General features: G+C 36.2%; 1 long non-coding RNA gene across 1 annotated transcript; it reads right to left on the reverse strand.

Moving 5' to 3' along the window:
* Positions 1-2,176: 2,176 nt before the first annotated feature.
* LOC124886997 lies at positions 2,177-5,786 on the reverse strand. The gene is made up of 2 exons (XR_007044406.1): positions 5,013-5,786; positions 2,177-3,585 (listed from the first exon to the last, which is right to left on the reverse strand). It is a non-coding gene; the product is annotated as an uncharacterized LOC124886997 (long non-coding RNA).
* Between the last annotated feature and the right edge of the window lie 3,057 nt (positions 5,787-8,843).

The raw sequence follows: 8,843 nt of genomic DNA on the forward strand, positions 1-8,843 counted from the left end.
ATTATAAAACTCCACTGCAAAAAAAATGAATGATAATACATTGAGAATCAAATGGCAAGCAACCACTAAATACCTCAAATTTTTTGTTCAATGCTCTGACCTTCTATTAGATTCTTTAAAATTAATTGTGATTAGAATGTCATGAATTCAAAAGTAAAAATGGTATTCTTTAAAAATAAAATATTAATAATATAATGTGAAATTGTGTACACTAAACTCTTATGATTCAGGTTAGATAGGGAATCAACAGATCGCCATGAATTTGTTGAGCAAAAGCTCAGGGTGAAAGAGAGAGGAAACAGAAAAGAAAAAGAAGATGAAAATTTTTTCTTTATTCACTGTTAACTCTCTTTACAGCTGAAAAAATCTTCAATATATGTAAAAATGTAAAAGAGAAAAAATACACGTAAATAAATTATGATCCAATTACAAATATGTTACATAGACAACTAATTAGTTCGGAGTTTTTGTTGGGCCCATTTTGTGAGGCCCAATCTTCATGTTAAGCCCCCCCCCCCCCCCCCAAAGCTGGAAGGGGGTGTAGCCGACACCTTGGATAGCAGCTAGTGATGAACAGCACCTGAAAGTGACTTGGTTATAATATCAGCAAGATGGTTATTTGTGCGAAGATGGTGAAGTGAAATGAGACCATCAAACAGATAATTTCGGACAAAATGACAGTCAACGTCAATATGTTTCGTGCGTTCGTGAAAAACTGGATTCTTGAAAATATGGATGGCCGCTTGGCTATCACAAAAAACAAGTATAGGGGAAGAAACAAGGACACCAAGGTCACCTAATAACCTGCACAACCAGCATAGCTCAGCAACTACCTTGCGAAGGGCCCTATAATCTACTTCAGAAGAGGACAAAGAGATCGTTGGTTGCTTTTTGCTTTTCCATGAGATATGAGAACCACCAAGAGAAATATAAAAACCAGTGACTGATCATCGGGAATTAGCACAAGCAGCCCAATCTGAATCGAAATAGGCAATAAGAGAGAAATCAGAAGACCTAGGGATGAGAATGCCCTGACCAGGATAATTAAGAAGGTAGCGTACAACATGCAAACCAGCCAACATGTGGGTCACCAGGGGTGCACCCAAAAACTGGCTCAAATGTTGAATCGAGAAAGTAATATCAGGTCGAGTATGTTGTAGAAAATTGATTTTACTAATTAGATGCCTATAAAGTATGGAATCAGTAGGAGGAGAACTCATATCAACCAATAGTTTCAAAGAAGAGTCAAGAGGAGTAGTGACAGGTGTAAAGTTGTCACTATGAAACTCTTGAAGTAAATCCGTAGTGTACTTGTGCTGGCTAATAGTATAACCTACAGGGGTGGAAACAATTTCCAAACCCAAGAAATAATGAACAAGGCCAAGTCTTTAATGCAAAATTAGGCATCCAGAAACCTTTTTAGAGCATGCATTTCATTAAGATCAGCCCCAGCCAAAAGAATATCATAAACATAGACAGCAATCACAGTAAGAGAATCAGAAGAACCTTTAGTGTGTTATGAATAGTCATTTTTTCTTGGAGTAAAACCCCTAGATAGCAAATCCTCAGACAGCCTTGAAAACCACTGTCTAGAGGCCTGCTTAAGACCATAGAATGAATTTTTAAGTTTACATACCTATGGAGCAGCAGAAGAGTGGGAAGAGGGCAAAACAGTGAGACCAAGGGGATGTTTCATTTAAACTTCCTCATCTAGAGATCCATGTAAGAAAGCATTATTTACATCAAGTTGAAAAATAGTCCAACCCCTTTTTATAGCAATTGTGAGAAGGCATTTAATGGTGGTGAGTTTGACAATAGGGGAGAAGGTTTCAGTGTAGTCAATGCCATCTCTTTGAGTATCCCCTCTAATAATAAAATGGGGTTTGAATCTCTCTATAGAGCCATCCGATTTTCATTTAACCTTGTAGACCCATTTACAAGGAATGGCCTTCTTATTAGGAGGTAGGGGCACAATGTCCCAAGTATCATTAGAAGCAAGAGCTTGAAACTCTTGTAACATAGCTTTCTGCCAGGCAGGATGTGAAATAGTCTAGTGGTAAAACTGAGCTTATGAATATGCTCTTCAGAATGTTGAATAGAATTACAAATATAATGTGTAAGATGAGTGGGTTTATTTATAGTCCTAGAAGATCTTCTACTAAGTGCAAGAGGAATAGGTGGATTAGGTGGGATAGGAATAGGTGGATCAAGTAAAGAAGCTGGAACAAGTGGAACTGGAGAAATAGGAGTGGAAGCAAAGGAAGGAATATCAACAAAAGGGATAGCAGGAGGAAAAGAAGAGGAGGAGGAAGAAGGAGGAGAAGGAGAAAGGTAAGGAAAGACATGTTCATAAAAAATGACATCCATGGAGTAAAATAATTGAATGAGAAGAAAGGATAAGAAGTTTGTATGCCTTCTTAACATATGGATAGCCAAGAAATATGGCTGGAACAGATCTAGATGTAAACCTATCCTTTCCAAGTTGGGTAGAAGATGGATAACAGAGGCATCCAAAAGAATGATGATGTTTATAAGATGGGGAATGACCAAAAAACTTTTCAATAGGAGATATATTTTTGTAATACAGAGGAGGGCAGTCTGTGGATAAGGTATATGGCTATTAAAACAGATTCACCCCAGTATTTTTTAGGCAAACTAGATTGAAACAAAAGAGATTTAGAAACCTTAAGCAAGTATTTGTGTTTTCTTTCAACGACTCCATTTTGTTGAGGGGTATGAGGTATAGTGGTTTGATGTAGAATTCCATGGTCAAAAAAAAATTGTTTACAAGGTAACTTCCCCTAGTTCAAAGGCATTATCAGCGTTTTGCGGAAATTTTGACATAAAGAAGAGAGTCGCCACTTAATTTTGAAAAGGAAATAAGAAACCTTTAGAGAATTACTTCAAACGATTCAAAATAGAAAAATTGTTTTGAGTTAAGAGATTCTGAGTAAGCGGTTCCTATTAACATTTTAGGAAGGTGTTAGGCACCTAAAACGTCTGCTAACTTGCGGTTATCCAATCTGTTTGAAAACAATCTTTTGATTAACTTCGGAAAATCAATTTGTTGGAAAAATAGTTGATTAAGGAAAGAGTTTTTGCAAAATCAGTCTTTTAGCGACTTAGTTTGGGATTTAACTAGCTTCGCAAGAAAATACGTAAAACAAGTAAGCAAAAGGAAAAAGAGAAAGGGGAGAAGTAGTGATTTAGGCCATTGGGCCCAAATCAATGAAACCTGTCCTAGTCTTATTGGGCTTTCGACCCATTTTCACCTGTCCTAATCTAGTTTTCGAGCGTTTGGCTCAAATCTCGCTTCACCTGTATTAAATACAACTTTGGCTTCGAGGCCCCAAATGAATGAAATAAAGAAATAAACAAACAAATCAATAAATAACTAAAGGCGACGATGTAAATAAATAAAAATGATAGCTTTCAAGTCCTCCTTTGCCGCTTCAATCAATGGGGTTTAGCCCATACTTTCTTCTATCAAGTCCTTGCATTTGTATTACGAGATCATCTTCGAGATCGACTCAGAAGGAAGGAGCCTCAATGGCTCACATCGATAACGTAATTACGGGAAAGAGTCTGTTTGGACTCAAAGGTGGGTTCATGCAAAGAAAAGATATATGAATTAATACGTATTCATAAAAATGTGAATTATTTTTATAATAAAGAAAATTCAGGAAGTTCTAGGTTTTCAAGAAAAATCACTACTTCAATAAACATTAAAAAAAAACTTAGCCACTAAATTGGTGATACCTACGACATGCAACTGTGTCTAATTGGTTTTTAATTTTTAACATAGAGATCGAAAAGAGCACATCATGTTATGTTAGACTTTGGCACGGAAGTAAACATATGCATGGAAGGGCACTAGTAAAAAGAGCCACTTCTTAATCTTATGTAAAGTTCAAAGAGAGTACATGGCTTTTATTCACTACAGTATGGAGATGCTGCAACATGTTGGAGAATCTTGCATTAATAGTAAATCACGAACGGTTCAAACAAGTAACCTTAAGTGCCCACTAATGAAAAAGAGTATACAAAAACTAAGAAAGAAAGTTTTATTTACGGGCCATCGAAGCACTCAACCAGAACAAAGCACTTTCCAAACAACTTCACTATGCGAGCAATCACCCCTCGCCTTAAGATAATTACTAAAGAAAGGCATAAACAAATTTACGCTACAGAGGAGCCAAAACAGATTCGTTCTACCTCTCCTCTCTTATATTATATCGGGTACAGATAATCATCAAGGAATCATGGGATTTGCTAATTTTTATTAATCGTAACATTGTTATTCTTTTGTCATTTGAGAAGTCGAAGAAGTCAAGAGGTGGTCCTACTAATGACCCTACCAGCTGAACCACATCAAACTAATGGCAACGATCAAAACTACGTCAAGTAACTGAACATAGACAAGACACCATAAACCCAAAAACTATTGAAGGAAATCAAAGCATGGAAATTTAATTATGAAATCCGGTATAACAAGATACAAGTAGCCCGAAACTACTAATCAAAACTCAAATTATGAAACTTTAAAAATTTAAACCAGCCTTAGCATGATACTAATAGTCTGAAACAAGATTGAGACAAGCAACTTTACTATAGGGATAGCTATGATGATGCGTCATTAGCCTGAAACCATTTAACAGACTCATCGCTCGAGTCTTAACCAGCATATAGAGTGAGAATATTAGATCGGAACTTAATTCACAACATTTTTTCAGCGACACAACAGGCTAGAAAGAACCATTCATAGATAAATTTGGTGGATTTTAGGACACTTTTGACAAAGAAGCATGCCTTTAAAAGTACCAAGCAGCAGCATGAATCATATTTAATCAAATATCACCATAGTGATGTCTATCATGAACAAAACCTACGACTACCAAATCCATCTATCAACAAATAAATCCAGCGTACAATGTTACTGAAAATTTACTCGAAGCTATAGAAGGTCAAGATGAAGACAGAGAACTCGAGAACTCAAAGGGATAGGAGGTTACCTTTCAAGGAGCAGCAAACGGGACTCGAGCTATCAGCAAAATTGTCCCCACTAGGAGCTAATGTTGTCGCCTCGGGAAACTTCCCATTGATCGAATAGCTTTCCCAGACATAGTGGATGAGAAATTCTTCGTGACAATAAACTCCTTAATTTTAGAGTGCCCAACCCATATTTTCAAAAACAGCTTTTCTAACCAGCCTAAAATTTCTTTCTCGATTTTTTTTGAAAACTTCATCTCTAACCCAAGTTCTCCCTCCTGAAAGAAAACCCTAGAATTTCCTCCACCAGAATTCCGGACCCTTCCAAGAAGAGAAAAAAAAAAGACCCCCTCAACAGTGACCCCAGGAACCCTTTTATAGGAGTCGAATTAGGGTTTCCCTAGGGATTTCAAAAAGAGGGAGAAACTCCAAATTTCCACCCAGATCCCGCTACCCTCCAGCAGTCCGTACCCTTTTTGTACCAAATTCTTTGGATTTTTCCCCAAAATGGCAACTGGTGGACCAATAAAAATGTAGAATACCGAATCCCCTTTTCTAACCAATGAAAGACGACCAAGTATGTACCTAATCTGTACCAAAATCCTGAAATCTTGGAATATAGTCGTTATACGAGCCAACTCACGCTCTTTCTAGCAGCTTTTCAGATCTCTCAGGGTACAACATCACGTAGGACACGTGGAGAGGATTAAGATGAGCTAGTTGTGGGTCAATTCAGGTCTAATCGAGAAGGGTTCGGATTCTGGATTGATTAGTTGATGTCATTAATGTTGAGCATCGAGTGTTTTGGTGAAGAAGGGGGAATAAAAGGGAATTATTGATGTGGGTCGGGTCAAGGGTTTTGGTTGGGCTGATATTGATTAGTTTTGGGCTGATGTTATTAAGTGAGTTGGGTCAATGTTGGAGGGTATGGTCTATTGGGCTATTGGAGGTGGGTAAAAAGGGAGCAGGGAAGTGAAGTTGGGCTTGGATTTAATTAGAAAATTGTTGGGTTGTCTGAAGTTCTGGGCTAACGGCCCAACTGAAAAGGAAAAAAGGCTGAAATTGAGTTTAAATTAAGTGGCTCAAGGTTGGGGTTACTTAATAACCTAATTGAATTTGATTGGATCAAAATAATCCCAATTAGGAAATAGTAATTTTTGGAGAATAAGATTGGATTACAATTCAAACGATTTATTTAAATTATAACCAAACTGAATATCTATTGGTCAATTGTATTACGATTGGGGCCAATTTGATTTCAATTGAGGTCATATTTAATTCCTTCGCTAAATTGAATCGCAATCTAGCATGAATCAAGTAACAAATTAACCTCAAGTTTCTTAATTTGATAAAAATCCAACAAATATTTCTCCAAAAAAAAAATATTTTGAGAGCAAATCATATTTAAAACCAAGTTTTATCCATTTGAATTAATTTTCAAGTTTAATCAATAAAAATCTAATTTTAATGAAAAAGATCACTTAAATAACAAAATTTATACACCCTCGTATGCGAAAAATGTATAATCGTTAATTAAATGATAAAACTGAATTGAATAAGTAATTTAAACTAGCATTTATTTAAACAAAATAATTATTGTGATTTTATTTTAAAATTGAAGAAACTCGAAATTAAATTGGATTGCGGAGGGCAAAAATTAGGTGTCAACAATCAGATCTGAAGGCTTGAACAAATTTGAGAAAGTGTGTCTTAACCATGGATACAAATACTTTCAGAACAGGCAAAGCATTACTCTTACATGAAAGTAAGTGTGTCCAGGTGACTCTAGTGAAGTCATCAACCAAAGCAACGAAGTATTTATAATGACTGTATATTTGGGTGTTATATGATCCCCAAATATCAATGTGGACCGATTAAAAGAGGGTAGTGGAATGTATAATGCTATGAGGGAAAAATGTTCTTTGTTGCCTAGCCATGGACTCATAGAACAAATGAAATGTTGTTTGCTAGGCAATTTTTTTGGCAAGGAAATAATGGAATGCATTTTATGAAAAGGAACATGGCCCAATCTTTGATGTCACAATACATCCAGTTTATTATTATCAAATGAAGAAACACTCGAAATGAAAGGATAAATATCAGAAGTACTCAGAGAAGCATTACAAGAGTTTACATAGGAGAAACAAGTAAGAACGGGAAAAACAGAATCATATTTAACAGAATCAGCATCTCAAATAGAGGAAGTCAATATAGTGGATGAAGTAGAAGAGTCCTGATGCAGTAAATACAAGCCATTGGCAGCTTTACTAATCTCAAGTGGCCTCTTCAGAAAAGGACCCTGTAGAAAACACGTAGAAATTGTAAGAATGATGGAACATTGAAGTTGAGTAATTAATTTATGTATGGAAATTAAATTGAAGTGAAATGAAAGGACAAGGAGAACATTGTGAAGAAGTATATCATGTCGGAATTGGAATGATCCAGTAGAAACAACCTTGAACTTATACCCATTAGGAAGAGTAATTAAGTAAGGGGTAGGCAAAGGCTGTAAATTGTGTAATAGATATTTATGGGGTGTCATGTGGATGGTTTCCCCTGAGTCTAATAGCCAAGGGCTAGAATTTCCTAATTGAGAAAGAGCACAAGCATAAGAATTAGGATGACCCACAACAGAACTATTAAACAAACCTGCAAAAGCACTGAAAGCAACATTGTCACCAATGTTTCCTTCAGAATAAGTTGGAGTAAGCTGGAGATTGAGAAGTTACTGATAATGTTGATACAGATCAGTTATAAAACCAGGAGGTACATGAGGAAAAGTGATCTCATCTGTAGGTTTGATGTGTTGACACATGATGCAGCAACTTTCTTATTCTTGGTGAATTTAAAATCAGCAGGGAAACCACGCAATCTGTAACAATCATCAATAACATGCCTAAATTTTTTGCAGTACTTGCAATAAGGAGTTGATGCATCAATACTATTCCTCTTTCTAAAAATATATAAAGAGTTTTGATATTTAGGGTCAAACTGAACCTTCTGATGATACTTAGAATCAGATTGGAATTTTTGGTTGTTTTTTTTAGGGTCAGATTGAAATTTTTGGGTGTAACCAGCAGAAAAACCTCTTCTAAATTAAGGATTTGAGCTAGTTGAGGCTGAGAAAGCTGCAAACTCAGTGGAGAATCCTGGAATATGAGGAGAGGATTCCTTTTGGTGCTCATCATGCTGTAAAATAAAATAAGCTCTACTGATGGAGAGTAAAGGGGGCATCATGAGAATATTTGTCTTACAAGTAGAGTAGGATTCATTCAATCCGCTTAAGAATTGAAATAATTATTGTTCCACTAACAATTTGGGGAGAGCACCACATGTACAAGTGGGTCATACATATGTAGTATGCAACTCATCCCATAAGCTTTTAAACTTTGTAAAATAAGTTGATATATTATCCGACCCTTGAGTTGTAGAACTGATTTCACGCTGAATTTGTATGTATTTAGACCCATTTGACTATCCAAATCTCTCATTTAGGTCTTTCCAAATCTCTTTAGCTGTGTTGTGACCTATGAGACTAAGAGAGATATTCCTAGAAAGGGAATTCGTTATCCAGGCAATGAGCATGTCATTGCAACGCTCCCATCCTGAATAATAGGGAGAATCCTCTGTTGGTTGAGGATTTTTCCCAGTTATTACCCCGAGTTTATTTTTTGCAGACAAGACAACAAGCATGTTTCTCCTCCATGGAACAAATCCATTTCCATCGATAGGAGGAGAAACAAGAGGGGTATTAGGATTATCAGAAGGGTGGATATAAAAAAGATGTGATTGATCAATAGAAAATGAAGTAAAACCATCGGACCTCGCAGTATCACCCATTTGTATATCAAACA

Source organism: Capsicum annuum, chromosome 9 (genome assembly GCF_002878395.1).
Source record: "Capsicum annuum cultivar UCD-10X-F1 chromosome 9, UCD10Xv1.1, whole genome shotgun sequence".
Lineage (NCBI taxonomy): Eukaryota > Viridiplantae > Streptophyta > Magnoliopsida > Solanales > Solanaceae > Capsicum > Capsicum annuum.